The sequence below is a fragment of the Nyctereutes procyonoides genome, unplaced genomic scaffold (genome assembly GCF_905146905.1).
Source record: "Nyctereutes procyonoides isolate TBG_1078 unplaced genomic scaffold, NYPRO_anot_genome, whole genome shotgun sequence".
NCBI classification, from domain to species: domain Eukaryota; kingdom Metazoa; phylum Chordata; class Mammalia; order Carnivora; family Canidae; genus Nyctereutes; species Nyctereutes procyonoides.
The window spans coordinates 16,997,981-17,013,604 of record NW_026575137.1 but is presented as its reverse complement, the minus strand read 5'-3'; the positions used below and the strand labels follow the sequence as shown (position 1 = coordinate 17,013,604).

Here is a 15,624-nt window from a genome sequence, read left to right as displayed (position 1 = left end):
CACCTCTTTAAAGGCCCTCTCTCCTTCACTTTCTGAGGGACTGGGAGTTAGGACTTCAACATAGGAATTTGGTGGAGCACACAATTCACATCGGGGGCCCCCATCAGGGGCCACATGTCCAGCTGAACTAGAGAAAGGTTGCATTCACTGAGGAACAACCACAGTCCCTACCACACCCCTGTTTTCTTACCTCCAGCCTCTTCCTTCCAAAGCCTAGCTCTTAGGGACTTTCTAGATGACAACTCTAATGAGCTGGCCCCCTCCTTCCTGACTGAGCTCTGGGTTTTCTGCCTCCACCCCTTTGCTTAGGCAGGGTCTTTCCTGAGGATGTCTTCCTCCCTAAGCTTTGCAATGCTCCCCACCTCCTCCCATGGATTCTTCAGGGTCCTACGTGCCATGTTCTTGATAAAAGTGGTCCCATTTAAGTCCCCACAAAATGTCATTCCATTCCCTCAAGCACACATCCCATCAACAAACTCTTGCTGGCGCCCCACCGTGTGCAGGGCTGGAGGAAATGCTGGGTGCCCAAGAGAAATGAGAGTCCCTGCCCTTCGGTGCTCACAGTCTGGCAGCAGAGTCTTCATCCCTCTGCTTTCCTCCTCATAACTTATTGACCTCTCTTAGATTCTGTGCGTCTCCTCCACTCTCAGTGCTCTCCTGCAATACCCCTCACTTCTGACACACATCTAGCAACACCGGCTGGGTGTCCTACAATTTAACTCCATTCTGATAATACTGTCTTCCTGGTCCTTCCAGTGAAGGGTTCAGCCCACGAGTCCACCCCGCCCCTCATGTCAGACACTTGTCAGAAGTCCAGATTGTCACCTGTGCTTCTACCCCATTGGCTGGTAAGTCCCAGGTTCCCACGACCCCCTCTTCAGGTTCAATTAATTTGCTGGAGGGGCTCACAGAACTCAGAACAGGTTCACTTACTACACTACTGGTTTGTTATTAAAGGATATAACTTAGGAACAGACGGAAGAGATGTATGGGTTGAGGTACATGAGAAGTAGCGTGGAGCTCCCACGTTCTCCAAGTGGCCACCCTCCCAGCAGCACTGAGTGTTCAACAACCCTGTCCTTTTGGGGTTTTTAGGAGGCTTCATTCCATACCAGTTGATTAAGACATTGGCCATCAGTGACTAATTCAACCTTCAGCCCCGTCTCCTCCCTGGAGGTAGGGAGTAGAGTAGGGTGGGGGTGGGATTGAAATTTCCAACTCTCCAATCAAGGTTGGTGGCCCTGCCCATCCTTAGGTCACTAAGGGCTTTACAAAACTCACCTCCTTGACATAAGGTGTGGTTGTTAAAAGGGGCTTGTTATGAATAACAAAATAACAAAAGATATCCATTTTACCCTTATGGCTCTGGAGCTACTTCAAGAACTAGCAAAAAAGAGAATGCCTCCTTAGTTCATATCACTTAGCTATAAAAAGGCTTTAGAAGCTCGCTCCAGGACAGAAGACCAAATATATGTTTCCTATTCTAAATCACAATATCACAGATGCCTATGCCACACTTTGCTGTGTGAGGCTGCTATTTATATATTGGCTTTATTTCTTCTTCCGGAGTGGAAGTGCAAGGTCCAGGGATAAGCATACACTACAAGCTGTCTAGGTCGATAATACTTAATTTTGAAAAGTAAACCCAATCTACTTCTGGGTATATACCCAAAAGAATTTAAAGCAGAACTTGAACAGATTTCGTACATCCACATTCACAGCAGCATTATTCACCATAGCCAGAAGGTAGAAACAACCCAAATGTCTGCGGATGGATGAATGGATAGGTAAAAACTGGTATATTCATAAAATGGAATAGTAGCCTTAAAATGAGAGGGAATTCTGACACATTCTGCTACACGGATAAACCTTCAATCCATTATGCTAAATGAAGTAAGCTAGTCACAAAAGAGTAAGTACTGAATGATTCCACTTCCATGAGGCACCTAGGGTAGCTGAATTCGTAGATACAGAACGCAACACAGAGGTTCCCAAGGGTGGCGATAGGGGTGGGGTGGGGAGGGGCGAGGGCAGGGAGTTCAGAGAGCTATTGTTTAATGGGAACTGTTTCAGTTCAGGAAAAGGAGAAAGTTCTGGAGATGGATGGCGGTGACAGAGGCACAACAGTGTGCATGTATGCCGTCACTGAATTGTACACTCAAAAGTGGTTAAAATGGTGAATTTTGTGATGTATATTTTAACCTCCCCCCTCCCAAGAAAAAGTAAACCCGGTAACATGAGCAGCTTGGGAAGCACCCTTCTCTGGTCAGCCCAAGCCAGCTTCTTGTCAGAGCACAGCACGCTTCAGGTGGCTGTCCGGCCTTGGAGAATCGGGGGTCGTTATGGAGGAGAGGACAATGAACAGGTACTTCTTGTTAGCCTGGAGACATGAGTGACCCACTACAACCTCCATTCACAGAAAGCAGAAAAAGAATTGTTAAATTGTTGCAGGGAAATTTACAATTTTTTTTCCTAGCGGTGCATTTTTTTTTTCCTCTAAGGACTAGAACAATCAGTAATCATCAAAGATACAGAGTTTCTATTGGTAAGAAGAATAGGGTTGCAATCCTGTCTCAGAATGTCCTGGTCCTGGTATCAGACAGGATGCAGAGCCTTCCTGGAGTCCTGGGGCCCCTCTGTCAATCAATCACCTTGTGGCTCAGCCTGCCCACTCCTTCCGGAAAGATCAGTAAGCGACACCCATCCTCCTCTTTTCTTCCACCCACACCTCCCGTGTCCCAGGAAGGACCAAACTTTGAACCCAACTAGGTAGGTGGTGGGCAGGGAGGGCACTTACTTGAATAAGTTTTAAAGAAACACAGGCACCATTTCTTGACCCCTTGCTCACCCCTCAGGGAGAGCTTTAGCCACCCCCGAGTTGTTTCCTGAGCTCTAATAGACCTTGGATGCAGCCTTGTGGTCCAGAGCGGGGCCTGGCCCAGCTATTTTTAGAAGGAGAACTTCTGACCCTGATCTAGATAGGAAAGGGTGTCTGACAGCCCCCAAGTGGCTAGGCCTGGAGATAATTAATGCTGCTGTCACCTTTTCATCCCTTGTTGCCCTGCCTGGGATGCTTCTTATTGCCAGAAACCCAGGGTGAGCTCGTCCTGTCACAGCTTCTCCTGGATTTTAGGGCACACTCCTGTGCTCACTGAGCTGGCTGAGGAATTCTGTTTGGCTTGATCCCTCACTGTTCTCAACCTTCCAACTTCCTGGAAGCCAAAGTATGTGGAAATTAGGGATTTCCTGTTGTTTATTGGAAGTAGCCATTATGGAACCATCCTGATCTTATTGTAAAGGAATGTATTATTAATAAAAACTCATATGCCATGTATGTCCTCATACATGGTGAGGTTTAGAATGGAAAGCAGTGAAAAGTCAGTGTTCCTGGTTTTTTTTTTTTTATTTTTTATTTATTTATGATAGTCACAGAGAGAGAGAGAGGCAGAGACACAGGCAGAGGGAGAAGCAGGCTCCATGCACCGGGAGCCCGACGTGGGATTCGATCCCGGGTCTCCAGGATCGTGCCCTGGGCCAAAGGCAGGCACCAAACCGCTGCGCCACCCAGGGATCCCTGTTCCTGGGTTTAAATCCCAGTATTGACAGTCACTGTGTGTCCTTGGGCAAGTTATTTGACCTCTTTAGCCTTATTCTCTGTAAAATTGGAATACTGGGTGGGTACCTCACTGAGATATTATAAGGATTAAATGAGATATTACATACAAAGTGCTTAGCAGTGTCTGGAAGAGAGTATATTAGTTATTGCAATTTCAATTTTGCCATTCAAGCAGAAGAATGTATTTATACATAACTTTCATTTGTGATATTTTCTAAGACATTTTCATGCCCAATCTATATCTCTTTTCAGTAATCAATATGCAGTAAAAAGCAGAGAAAAACACTGGTGTGTGAGAATGTAGAACATTGTGAAATGCTTTGCAGTATCACACCTTTCCTAGCACCTGGCTGCCCAGCCCACTCAAGTGTTGTTTTGACACCTGGAAGCCTTTGAGCATTTCCAGGGAGATTATATATCCCTAATTTTCAGGAAACATAGACGGAAAAAGAATGTCAAAGATTCACTTGATTTTTCACTGTCCAAATAAGCAGTAACTAAGTGCATATGCTTGGCACTGAATTGCATGTCCAGAGGCAGAGAACTCGAAGTTCTGAACCTTGCCCTCCAAAGAACACAGATCTAACTCAGCCAGCACTCCCACCACCACACCACTGTAGGAGACTGGGCCAGATTGCTCCATACTCCTTAACCCGTTTTACATGGGTCATCTTTATTATTTTATTTCTTTTTTTAAAAAAATTATGTATTTATTCATGAGAGACACAGAGAGAGAGGCAGAGCCATAGACTGAGAGAGAAGCAGGCACCCTTCGGGGAGCTTGATGTGGACCTCGATCCCAGGACCCCGGGATCATGATCTGAGCTGAAGGCAGACGCTCAACTGCTGAGCCACCCAGGCGTCCCACATGGCCCTCTTTAAAGGCAAGACAGAATTTTGTTGGGGATCTAACCCCAGAAGGAATCCACGTCATATCATTGCCAATGAGAGCCTTCTTGGTCAGTGCCTGGAGCTGACTTAACAAAATACAGGGATGTTTGTCAGACTCTGGTTGTATACAAAAGCCAAAGTTTGGAATCTTGGTGTGAGATATTCACATAATATAGAACTATACAGGGAAAACTGTTTCCATTGATGGGACCAAATCATGTCACCAATTGGCTTTTACTCTGAAACCATGAATAACAGTGCTAGTTAAAGCTGTTGCTTGGTGACATGCCCACGGGTCCATGTGGCTACTACCAACTTTGTAAGGCTTCTTTTTCTTCTTCTTCCTCCTCTTCATCTGGTAAGGTTAATGCATATTTAGCAATGGGTTTATCTCCTTATGTAAGCATCACCTCGAAAATCCCCATTCACACCTCACATCCTTTTCCACAAATGAACTGTGTAGTTTGTATGACCAAACATAGTAGTTAAACAGAAGGGGACTTTGGACCTCGTTTTGGTGTTCCCGATGTTTGGAATGCCCTCTAACCATCAAACCAGACAAATATTACAAATCCTAATTGAATGTAATTTTTCCAGTATGGTTTCCTACAGCATCCTCAGCTCTCCCTTCCCCTTGGTGGGACTCAGTTATTACTATATATCTAGATGATGCTACTGACCCTTTCCCCCTTTAGAAGGCCTATCCTATACTCTAAATTGCCCTCCTCCCACCAAGAGTAGTGATGAATTTGCCCTGAACCAAGTGCACCTATCTCATACTTGTATATAATGGCATTAATTTCATAAATTGGGAGTGTAGCAGGTATATGTCATATTTACTTGCTCTGAATTCATTTAAAATTTTTAAAAGAGCATCTGATAGGTTTCCTTAAGAAACCACTTATTCTCCACTCTGAGTACATGTGGTTGGAGTGGCTGAATCCACAACCCCACTCCCAGTCCCCCCTCCTCTCTGCTCCATGGGCCACCATGCAATCCAACCGTCAGCTGGTGGTATAATCTACTCCCAGGCGCAGAGATGGTGCAGCCATGATCACCTGCTTCAGATGGCCCGATTTGACTTAGTGTAGCGAGCTTTACTGGACACTTGTAAAAAGAATCTCTTTCCTGAGGTGAGGTTCCTGATCAACTGGACTGTGAATCTGGAATAGCTGGTGGCTATTTCACTTGGGAGTGGGAGGAGCCTGTTTAAATGAAATCAACACAGAGAAAGCAGAACCAAAAGACAGATGGAGAGAGTTCAAGTCCTAATGACAGTACTGGAGCCCCTGCAGATGCCCCAAATTTTCCTTTGGACTTTGGTTATATGTACTAAAAATTGAACCTTCTTTTTCTTCTTTTTCTCCTCCTCCTCCTCGTCCTCCTCCTCCTCCTTCTTCTTCCTTAAGTCAGTTTGGGTTGTGTTCATTGAATCAATGAATGGATGGGTGAATGAATGAATCTGGCCACACACCAACAAAAACCAAGAATACCTGCTACCATCCCAATCAGTACCTGTGCTGTGGCCTTGCAGAATGTTCTACCGTTGAATCACAGCGAGTGATTCCCATCTGTGGCAGCCATTGTTAGTTGCCCACCCATCTGCTACTTCTCCTGTCTCCTCCCTCCTTGTGTCTTGTTAACAGGGCAACCAGGTTCAAGCCTGCAGGGATAACTCCTAATTGATCTCTAGTGTGTCTCAACAGAAGGCACAAGACTTTCAGGATAGCTGGTCCCCACTCATTAAGGGACAGTAGCCATTGTTGCCAACTAAAAATGCCCTCTCCACTTTCCACTGGTGTCTCCCACATTTTCTTTTCTTTTTTTTTAAAGATTTTATTTATCTATGCATGAGAGACATACACACACACACACAGAGAGAGAGAGAGAGAGAGAGAGAGAGAGAGAGGCAGAGACACAGGCAGAGGGAGAAGCGGGCTCCATGCAGGGAGCCTGATGTGGGACTCGATCCCGGGACTCCAGGATCACCCCCTGGGCCAAAGGCAGGTGCCAAACCGCTGAGCCACCCAGGGATTCCCCCTCCCCTACATTTTCAAACTCCTGCTACTCCTTTTTGCCAAATATTCATTCTCCCAAATTTTCTTATTTCTTATTACTTTTTAAAAAATATTTTATTTATTTATTCATGAGAGACACAGAGATAGAGAGGCAGAGACCTAGGGCAGAGAGAGAAGCAGGCTCCCCATGAGGAACCTATGTGGGACTCGATCCCAGGACCAAGGTCATGCCCTGAGCTGAAGGCAGACAATGAACCGCTGAGTCACCCAGGTGTCCCAAATTTTTCTTATTTCTTAATAAACCATAAGAGGAGTAAAGTTCTGCTAATCAAAAATAAAATTCTTTCTTGCCCCCACTCTCTTTCTACTTTGAATACATGAGTGTGAGGAGGTGATATTTGGTGAGGCAGTCACCATATTTAGACCATAAGTGTATTTGTTTTCTAGAGGTGCTGCAGTAAGTTATCATAAACTTAAGATACCAGAAATTTATTTTCTTGTCATTTTGGAAGCCAGAAATCTGAAGCCAAGATGTCAGCAGGATTTGTTTCTTCCAGAGCCTCTGAGTGAGAATCTGTGTCTTAACCTCAGCTAGCAGTCTCTGACACTCTTCAGGAATACCTCACTCTGACATCTGCCTCTGTCTTCACAGTGCCTTTTTGGTGTGACTCTTCCCCTTCTCTTCTAAGGACACTTGTTTTTGAATTTAGGGTCCATCCTGATTCAGCATGATCTCATCTTGAGATTAATTATATCTGCAAAACTCTTGATCCAAATGAGGTCTCACTCACAGGTTCCGAGCGAACATATCTTTTGTGAGGCCACCATTTCACCCATGACAATGAGGTAACAAGTCCAGGATGGAGAGAAGAATGTTAGAAAGATCCAGAGTTTTCAATTATATTATCCACTCATGGATGGTTTTTTTGAACCACTCACTCAAGCCTGGAATTTGCCACCTCCTAGGCTTATGTCAATTAATCAAGAAATCTTAGAACAATTCTTCCTTAGGTCTCTGACTCAAGATTTTGCTGTCATTCATTTGCTGCTTTACCTAACAGTCAATTTAGTGGAACCTGGCAAATTCAGCAATAAGACAGGGAAATTCAATTTAATTTAAATGACCGCTTTTGGTGGATTAGGAATGTTGTAAGAAACAGGAAAAATAAGGGCACTGTATCGCTCAGTGTTGATTTATTTTGACTGAGAATGTTTAATTTCAATTATTCACGGTAAAATTTTGTAGGAAAGCAGCTAATGTGTTCTAGGAAGCTGTGTTAAGGGAACACACGAAGCCAAACTGTAGCTTGAGAGCTCACAGTCCTCTGCACAAAACCCTTCCCTGGGGTAAGATCTGGACGAAAGGAGGGAAGAATTAAGTCCTTCTTGCAGTCAGGCAGCTGGGATTTTTTGTTTCGAATCATTTAAAATCACCCAAGTAGCATATATATTCTTTTTGTCATTTTAATCTTTAAATTTCATGTCTTTATAATGCCTTAACATATGCACAATTTTTTCCAGATGTATAAATGCAAGTGTATATGGTTCCTCTGTGTTTTCCTTTAATTATTGGTTCCCCTTTCCCTCTCTGGTCTTCTGGTCTTCCCTTAACCACATGGTCCCTGACCCCTACCTACTCACCCCTGTGCCCAACTATGTGTCTGTCCATCTCATTTTCCATCTACACACACACCGTTTGAAGCTGTAGCCAGGCCTGCCCACAGGAAGCTCCTATGTGGACATGAACTGTAAAGTCCTGGATTCTGCAAATGCAGACACAGATAATGGGAAGCCCCATGACCTGAGACTCACGCACCACAAGAGGGAGTCACTCAGTGTGGATGAGTTAACAAGTGTTGGCTCTCAGGCCCTGGAGGCTGGGCCTGGCCGGCAGGGTTTGCAGAGCACCAGGATTGCTGAGCGATGTGTGACCTAACCAGGTGCTGGCAGGGCCTTTCTGGGGGAAGGGGGGCCGGTGGAAGACAAAAGCCCAGGAGGCATCTGTTGAGCGCAACCTCCTACCCTCCTGAGGGAGGCACAGAAGGCAACCCCTGGAACTGCCCTCTCTTAGAAATACTCCGTGCTCTTCTCATATACTTTTTCAGACTCTGTGGAGCTTGTGAGTGGGACTGAGCCAGACTCAAGGGCTTCATCTCTGCCATCTTTGAAGCCTGAAAGTTCAGGTCTTCTCAGGTTCAGGTCTAAGGCCTAAATACAGAGGACTGTTTTTAAGATGAGTTCATGTATCAGGATGCCCGGGTGGCTCAGCGGTTAAGTGTCTGCCTTCAGCTCAGGGTGTGATCCTGGAGACCCAGGATCAAGTCCCATGTTGGGCTCCATGCATGGAGCCTGCTTCTCCCTCTGCCTGTGTCTCTGCCTCTCTCTCTCTGTGTGTGTCTCACATGAATAAATAAATAATCTTTTAAAAAAAAAGAGTTCATGTATCGAAAATTGGATTTGAATATTTTTTGCATCCTTCTGTATCTTCCTTTTTCTTACTCAAGGAATTCCCTTCAATTTAACTGTCAGGGCACTCCTGCATTCTTCTGCAGTTGTGTGGTATTCCATGTCTCTTCCAATTAACCAGCATCCATGGCACTTCCAGTTTTTTTTCTTTCTTTCTCTTCTTCCCCCCCCCTCTCTTTTTTCCTGTTGTGAAAATTTCTGCTGTAAACATTCTTATACACATGTCCCAAGGCATGGGTGCTTTTATTGCTATGGAATGGACCCCCAAGAAAGAGATTACTGCAACACGGATGAACCTTGAATACATGATACAATGTGAAAGAAGCCAGTAATAAATGATTCCATTTATGTGAAATGTTCAGAGTAGGCAAATCCAAAGAGACAGAAATGGGTTGTTGGTGGTTGCCTAGGGGTGGGTAGGAAGAGAGGAGGATTGAGAGTGATTGCTAATGGATGCAGGACAGGGTTGGGGTTCCTTTTGGAGTGATGAAAATGTTTTAAAATTGGTTGTGGTCACGGCTGTGCAACTCTGAACCTACTAAAAACCATAAGATTGTATACCTTAAATGGGTAAATTATATTACACATGAATTTTAGCAAGACAGCTGTTATTAAAAAAAAAAGGATGAGGTCACTGGATCAAAATGTATATGTATTTTTATTTTAATAGATGCCACCAGACTACTTCCCAAAAAAGCTGTAACTCTTCCCATTTCCACCAGCACTGAATGAGAACACCCTCTCCCCCTGTCCCACCAGCAGTAGGTCTTACACTTTTCCAGTTATGCCAATCAATGCAGATAAAGTGATTTCTCATTTTTTACTCTATTTTTCCTAAGTAGATCCTCATTATAAAAGTTCCAATAATACTTAAGTGTACAAAATAATAAGTACAAGTTCCCTTTTACCTCCTATGACACCCCTGAAGTAACCATTCTCAACAGTTGGGTCTCTAGGTACCTTTGAATACATTTATAAACTAATACACATATATCATTTTATAATTAATAAATAGAATCACACTCTAATGCTCTAGGACTTATTTTTTCATATTTACTGTATGTTTTAGAGATCTTTCCAAATTAGTACATATAGCTCTCACTCATTCTTTTTAATGGCTAAATGAGATACCATGGTATGGATAGACCCTAATTTATTTAACATTGGTGGATATTGTACCCAATGTTTTGCTCTTTCAAACCATGTCTCAGTGAACGACATTTTGGATATATTTTCTTTACTGAGACAAAATTCACATGACATAAAATCAACCATTTTAAAGTGAACAATCCAGTGGCATTTAGTATAGCCACAATGTTCTACAACCACCTCCACTATCTAGGTCAAAAACATTTTTATCACCCCAAAAGGAAATCTCTTACCTTAAGTAGTCTATCCTCATTCTGCCCTTCCCTGAGCCCCTGGCAACCACTAATCTACATTCTGTCTCTGTGGATTTACTTATTCTGAATATTTCATATAAATAGAACCATACACTATATGACCTTCTATGCCTGGCTTTTTTCACTAAGCACTATGTTTTTGAGATTTATCACCATTGTAGCATGTATTAGTACTTGATTCCCTTTTTTGGCTCAATAATATTTCATTGTATGAATAGACCACAATTTGCTTATCCACTCATTCGCTGATGGGTTGTTCATACATCTTTGAGCTCACAAATAACTCACACTCACGGAACTAATGCCCATTGACTATGTACCTGGAACTATTCTATTGCTTTAAATATACAAACTCATTTAATCCTACAGCAGTCCTATAAGGTAGGTCCCTTATTCTACCTTATATCCCCAGTCCCAGACATCACTGATCCACTAACTTCACCAACTCTTAACTTGCCTTCCTCCTGACTTCTTAGGCTGTGTAATATAGCACTCACTGCTTAAACTAGTTTGAATGAACTATTCTGGTACAGGAGCCAAAAGCACCCTAATTTGTCTGTAGTCACTACCTGCCTCTAATCCAGCCCCACTAGACTCTAGGTTTCATGAGAGCAACGACTGTGTCAGTTGAGTTCATCAGCTCTTGGCATAGGACCTGGCACATAGGAGTTGCTCAACAAATATTTGTTGAATGGTGAATTATAAAGGTGCTTTGAAATTGAAGCTAAGAAAACAACTGTTTTTGGTTTGAGTATTGAGAAAGTCATCATCATCATTGGAGATGGAATCTGAAAGACAAGTGGGAGTCCATTTGGTGAGAAATGACACTCGTGCAGAAGACAAAGTCTAAGCAAGCCCTAGAACTGTGAGCATGTGTGGTATGGTTCTAGCACCAGAGAGTGGGCTTATGTTAATTGAAGAAATGGGAAAGGCAAGAGATGAGGTTGGAAATGTTGGCTCAGATGCCAGAGTCTAAGGAATGCGATGCTAAAGAATTTGGATGTTCTCCTCAGTTAGCTGGGAGTCATTGAAGAGTTCTAAGCAGGAAGACATATCTAGATCAGCAGTTTAGAAAGATCCATCTGGAAGCCCTTTAGAGGACGGATTGGAGGTTGGCAAGCTTGGAGGCAGGAAAACCAATTAGGAGATATATTTACCAGGTCCTTTTTTGTTGCAATTAGCAAAAATCTAATTCAAATGAATAAAAATGGAATGGCTCACTGACCACAGGAAGGGCAGATGTATTGTTGGGCTGCAGGAACGCCTAGAACGTGGACCTGGATCAATGCCAGGCCTCTGCTTGGCTGTTCTGGTCTTAGTCAGAAACTGCAGGTTTCATCTGCAGCCTGGAGACAAGTTCCAAATGGTAAAAGCTTGAAGCTTCCCTTTAGCTGAAGATGAGGCTGTTGCTCTGGGCAGGAAGAGAAATCCAGTTTCACACGGCTGCTACCACCCAACAGCAGCCTCCCAAAGAAATACTATTTGGAACTTTCCACCTGGCCTTGATTTGGGGTGGAAAGAAAGCTGGGGGAACACAGATGATTGTGTCCCTCCTGGCTGACAAGAGGGCGAAGTGGTTGTCCTCAGCTCACCCTGTTGTGGCTACTGGCTGAAGGCCTCTGGCAGGCTGGCTGGGACTGAGGGGTGAGAAGGGGCACTCAGCCAAGAGAACTCACAGGGACTGGTGTCTCTGCTCAGCGTCTGCTCAGCAGAAGTGCATCTGGCTGAGAGCTCAGCAGTTCCACCCAAGGCCAAGGGAGGGGTGGGACCCACTGCACTCCACCAGCCCCATAAGGAGGGGAGAAAGCCAGAAGTCTTCTCCAAACCTGGGCCAAGAGAAGCTCTCTATTGGGAAAGGAAAGGGCCCGGATAGTTTAGGTGAAAGTGAGGTGAAGCTGGCTGGCTGCAGGGGGTGAGAGGAGTGGGATTAAATTCAATTTATTTTATTTTATTTTATTATTTTATTTATTTTATTAATTTTAAAGATTTTATTTATTTGTTGATGAGAGACACAGAGAGAGAGGCAAAGACACAGGCAGAGGGAGAAGCAGGCTCCCTCCTGGGAGCCTGATGCAGGACTGGATCCCAGGACCCCAGGATCACACCCTGAGCCAAAGGCAGACGCTCAACCACTGAGCTACCCAGGTGTCCCAGGCGGGGTTCATTTTAAAGCATGGACTTGAGCTGCCAGGAAAAGATTACCCTACCTGGAAGATCCAAGGATGCTCTTAGTGGGTCAGACCTTTGGATTATTTTTAACTCAGGATCGGGTTACAGAAAGCATTTAGTCCACAGTCTGCACAGCTCTGGAAAGCAGACCACTGTGCTGGCAGGAGCTGGCAAGAGAGCGCCCAGCAGCTGATTCTTAGGTCACCCTGACAGGGCCAGGCACCAGCACAGGGGTGGGATGCAAGACCAGAGTCCTGAACCTCAGCAACGACTGCGCTCAGCTGGCTCCCCGGGCCCCTTTCCCCTCAGGAAGTTTTGCATTTTGGTAAGAAAGTTGTCATAGAGTTAGTCGGGCAGCAGGAGGAAGGCGCCAACACCACCCATCCTGCACGCAGGGCAGGGACAGGCCAAGGGACAAAGCTCAGGGCTGTCCCTAGAGTAGGAGTCATCTGGACACATCTAGGCCACCTGGGTCAAGGACCAAACAAGAGTTTAGAAGCAAAGGGCTACAAAAGCAGAGATGTGTGAGTGTCCGGGGTGGGGGGTGGGGGGGAAGCCACGGAAGAAACCACCTGAGCCAGCAACAGGAGGGATCTGGGCCCACTGGGGAGGCATACACTCCCCATAGCTTATACTCTGGGAGTCCAGGAGAAAATCCTGGAAGGGTCAATTGTAACCACCTGTTAAGGAGTTCCAACTTTCAGCCATAGGCGGAAGAGTCCAGGAAGGCTTTGAACAGGGAGTGACCAGTCTGAGTTATACTTTACAGATGCTTCTGGATGGCCCTGGGGAAGGCCGGCTAAGGGGAGAGCCCGGAGGAGGAGGGCGGCTGCTCCAGCAGCTCAGGTGGCGGGAGGAAAGGAACAGGAGATGGACGGGAGCCCTGTCCGGGGCTCCGGGGTAGTGGGAGCCCAAGGCCCCGGGACACAGGGGTGGGAGTTGAAGATCACACCAGATCTGACCACATCAGATTTGGAGTGTGGGTGGCTCCTTCAGAGGATCGAGGAAGGCGGAGGGAAGTTGCAGGGAGAGCGTGTAGGTGGATCTGGGTTTGGGGCAGCCCCAGAGGCTCAGCTAGGCCGGGGGTCGCTGTGTGGAGAACAGAGCGCTGCAAGGAGATGGGGCGGGGGCCCCGGGAGGGAGGACAGAAGCAGGGGACAGGGAGGCTGCAGGGACTGCTCTTCGCTGCCCGGAGCCCCGTCCCCAGGTGGGGCTGCACGCGGCCGCGCGGCTGCAGATGCTGTGTCCCAGCTTCCCCCACAGCCTGCTGTGGCCGCGGGACGTCCTGGCCAGCAGGATGCGCCCAAGTGGTGACGTGCGCAGCTCATGCCTTCTGAAAAGGGGCTAGTTTCCTTTCTGCCCTCGTCCTTCCCCTGCTCAACCCGGGGAGGCAACTCTGACGCGAGGACGGCCCCCCTCCTGGGACTGGCAGAGAAAAGCCCAGCAGAGGGAGCAGGGCCAGGTGTGCGCCGGGCCAGCCTCGGTGGCTCAGGGCCAGCCAGGGGACACAGCTCTGGTGGGGCTGCTGTTGGGGCTTACTCTGGGGGGAAGGGCCGAGAGGGCGGCTTTTTGTTACAGCCCAATCCTGCGTACCACTGAGTTTTTATTCCGTAGGGAATAAAACTGAGAGGTGCCAACACTTGTGAGACACAAGGGGGAAGTGACTACAAAACAGAGAAGCCTAAAACCAAAGAAGGAAACTTCTTAGAGAATCCAGAGGAAGGGAATAAAGAAGCAGAGAGCAAATAGGGTGAAATGCAGCAGGAAAGTCTACAAAAACAAGGACCAAGAGACAGATTTGGTGAGTAGTTCAGCAGATTGACATTTTTATTTTTTTAAAGATTTTATTTATTTATTCATGAGAAAGACAGAGAGGCAGAGACATAGGCAGAGGGAGAAGCAGGCTCCCCACAGGAAGCCTGCTGTGGGACTCGATCCCAGGACCCCAGGATGGTGACCTGAGCCAAAGGCAGATGCTCAACCACTGAGCCACCCAGGTGCCCCTCATTTGGACATTTTTAGTTCTGCATTGCATTTTTGATTTAAAAAAAAAAAAATCAGGGCCATGCATGCTTGTGCTCATGAAATTATACAAGTGTGTATGCTGGTACTGATCTGTATGAATCATGACTTCTGTGGTATAATATGCTGCCAAAACAAAACTTTATAATATTTAAGTGTTTATATTCACCAAAGAATGCTCATTTTTCTCATGAGCTGACTTTATAATAGTAAAAAGCTAGGTAGGCTGAATTACAAAGTTGATGAACTGAGCAATACTTGCTAGGAATGTTTGTTTTTTGGGGTTTTTTTGCAAGTGAAAGGTAATAACTCAAACCAAACTTTTTTTAAACAGAAAAATAATTCCCTAGCTCACCAAACTGAAAAAGTCGTGAGTAGGGCTAGCTTCAGGCATGGTTTGATCACGGGCTCCCATTTTGTTATTGAGATTCAGGTTCTCTCTTTTTTTCCCTTAGGCCTATGATGGCTTCATTCATAAAGACGCTTCCTTCCTGTGGTCACCAGATGGCTGTACCGCTCCTCACATCTACCCCACTTCAAGTTCAGGGAAGAACAAAAGTCTCTTCGGGAGAGGCCCCAGCAATTGCATCATATGGGCTCTTATTTGGTCATAATGCTGAACCAATCATACCAGTCAGAGGAAAATAAAACTTATTAGCTGTGCACCTTAGACAAGTAACTTCCCAATTTCTTAGTTTTCTCATTAATAGAATGGGAATAACAGTACTTATCTGATATGGTTGTTATGAGGCTTAAATAAGTTAACACTTAAAAACTACTTAGAAGGGGCACCTTCATGGCTCAGTCAGTAAACAAGTGTCTGCCTTTAGCTCAGGTCATAGTCCTGGAGTCCTGGGATCGAGTCCTGCATCAGGCTCCCTGCTTAGCAGGGAGTCTCCTTCTCCCTCTGCCTCTCAACCCACTTATGCTCTGTCACTCACTCTCTCTTTCTCAAATAAATGGAGTCTTTTTTAAAATTTTTTAAAATTTTTTTAAAGATTATTTATTTATGATAGACATAGAGAGAGAGAGGCAGAGA

The 15,624-nt window shown here is 45.4% G+C and overlaps 1 long non-coding RNA gene across 1 annotated transcript; it reads left to right on the top strand.

The window, feature by feature from the left end:
• The first annotated feature begins 12,803 nt into the window (after positions 1-12,803).
• Positions 12,804-15,183, top strand: LOC129495659 (uncharacterized). The gene is made up of 3 exons (XR_008661582.1): positions 12,804-12,888; positions 14,178-14,364; positions 15,041-15,183. It is a non-coding gene; the product is annotated as an uncharacterized LOC129495659 (long non-coding RNA).
• The last annotated feature ends 441 nt before the right edge of the window (positions 15,184-15,624 follow it).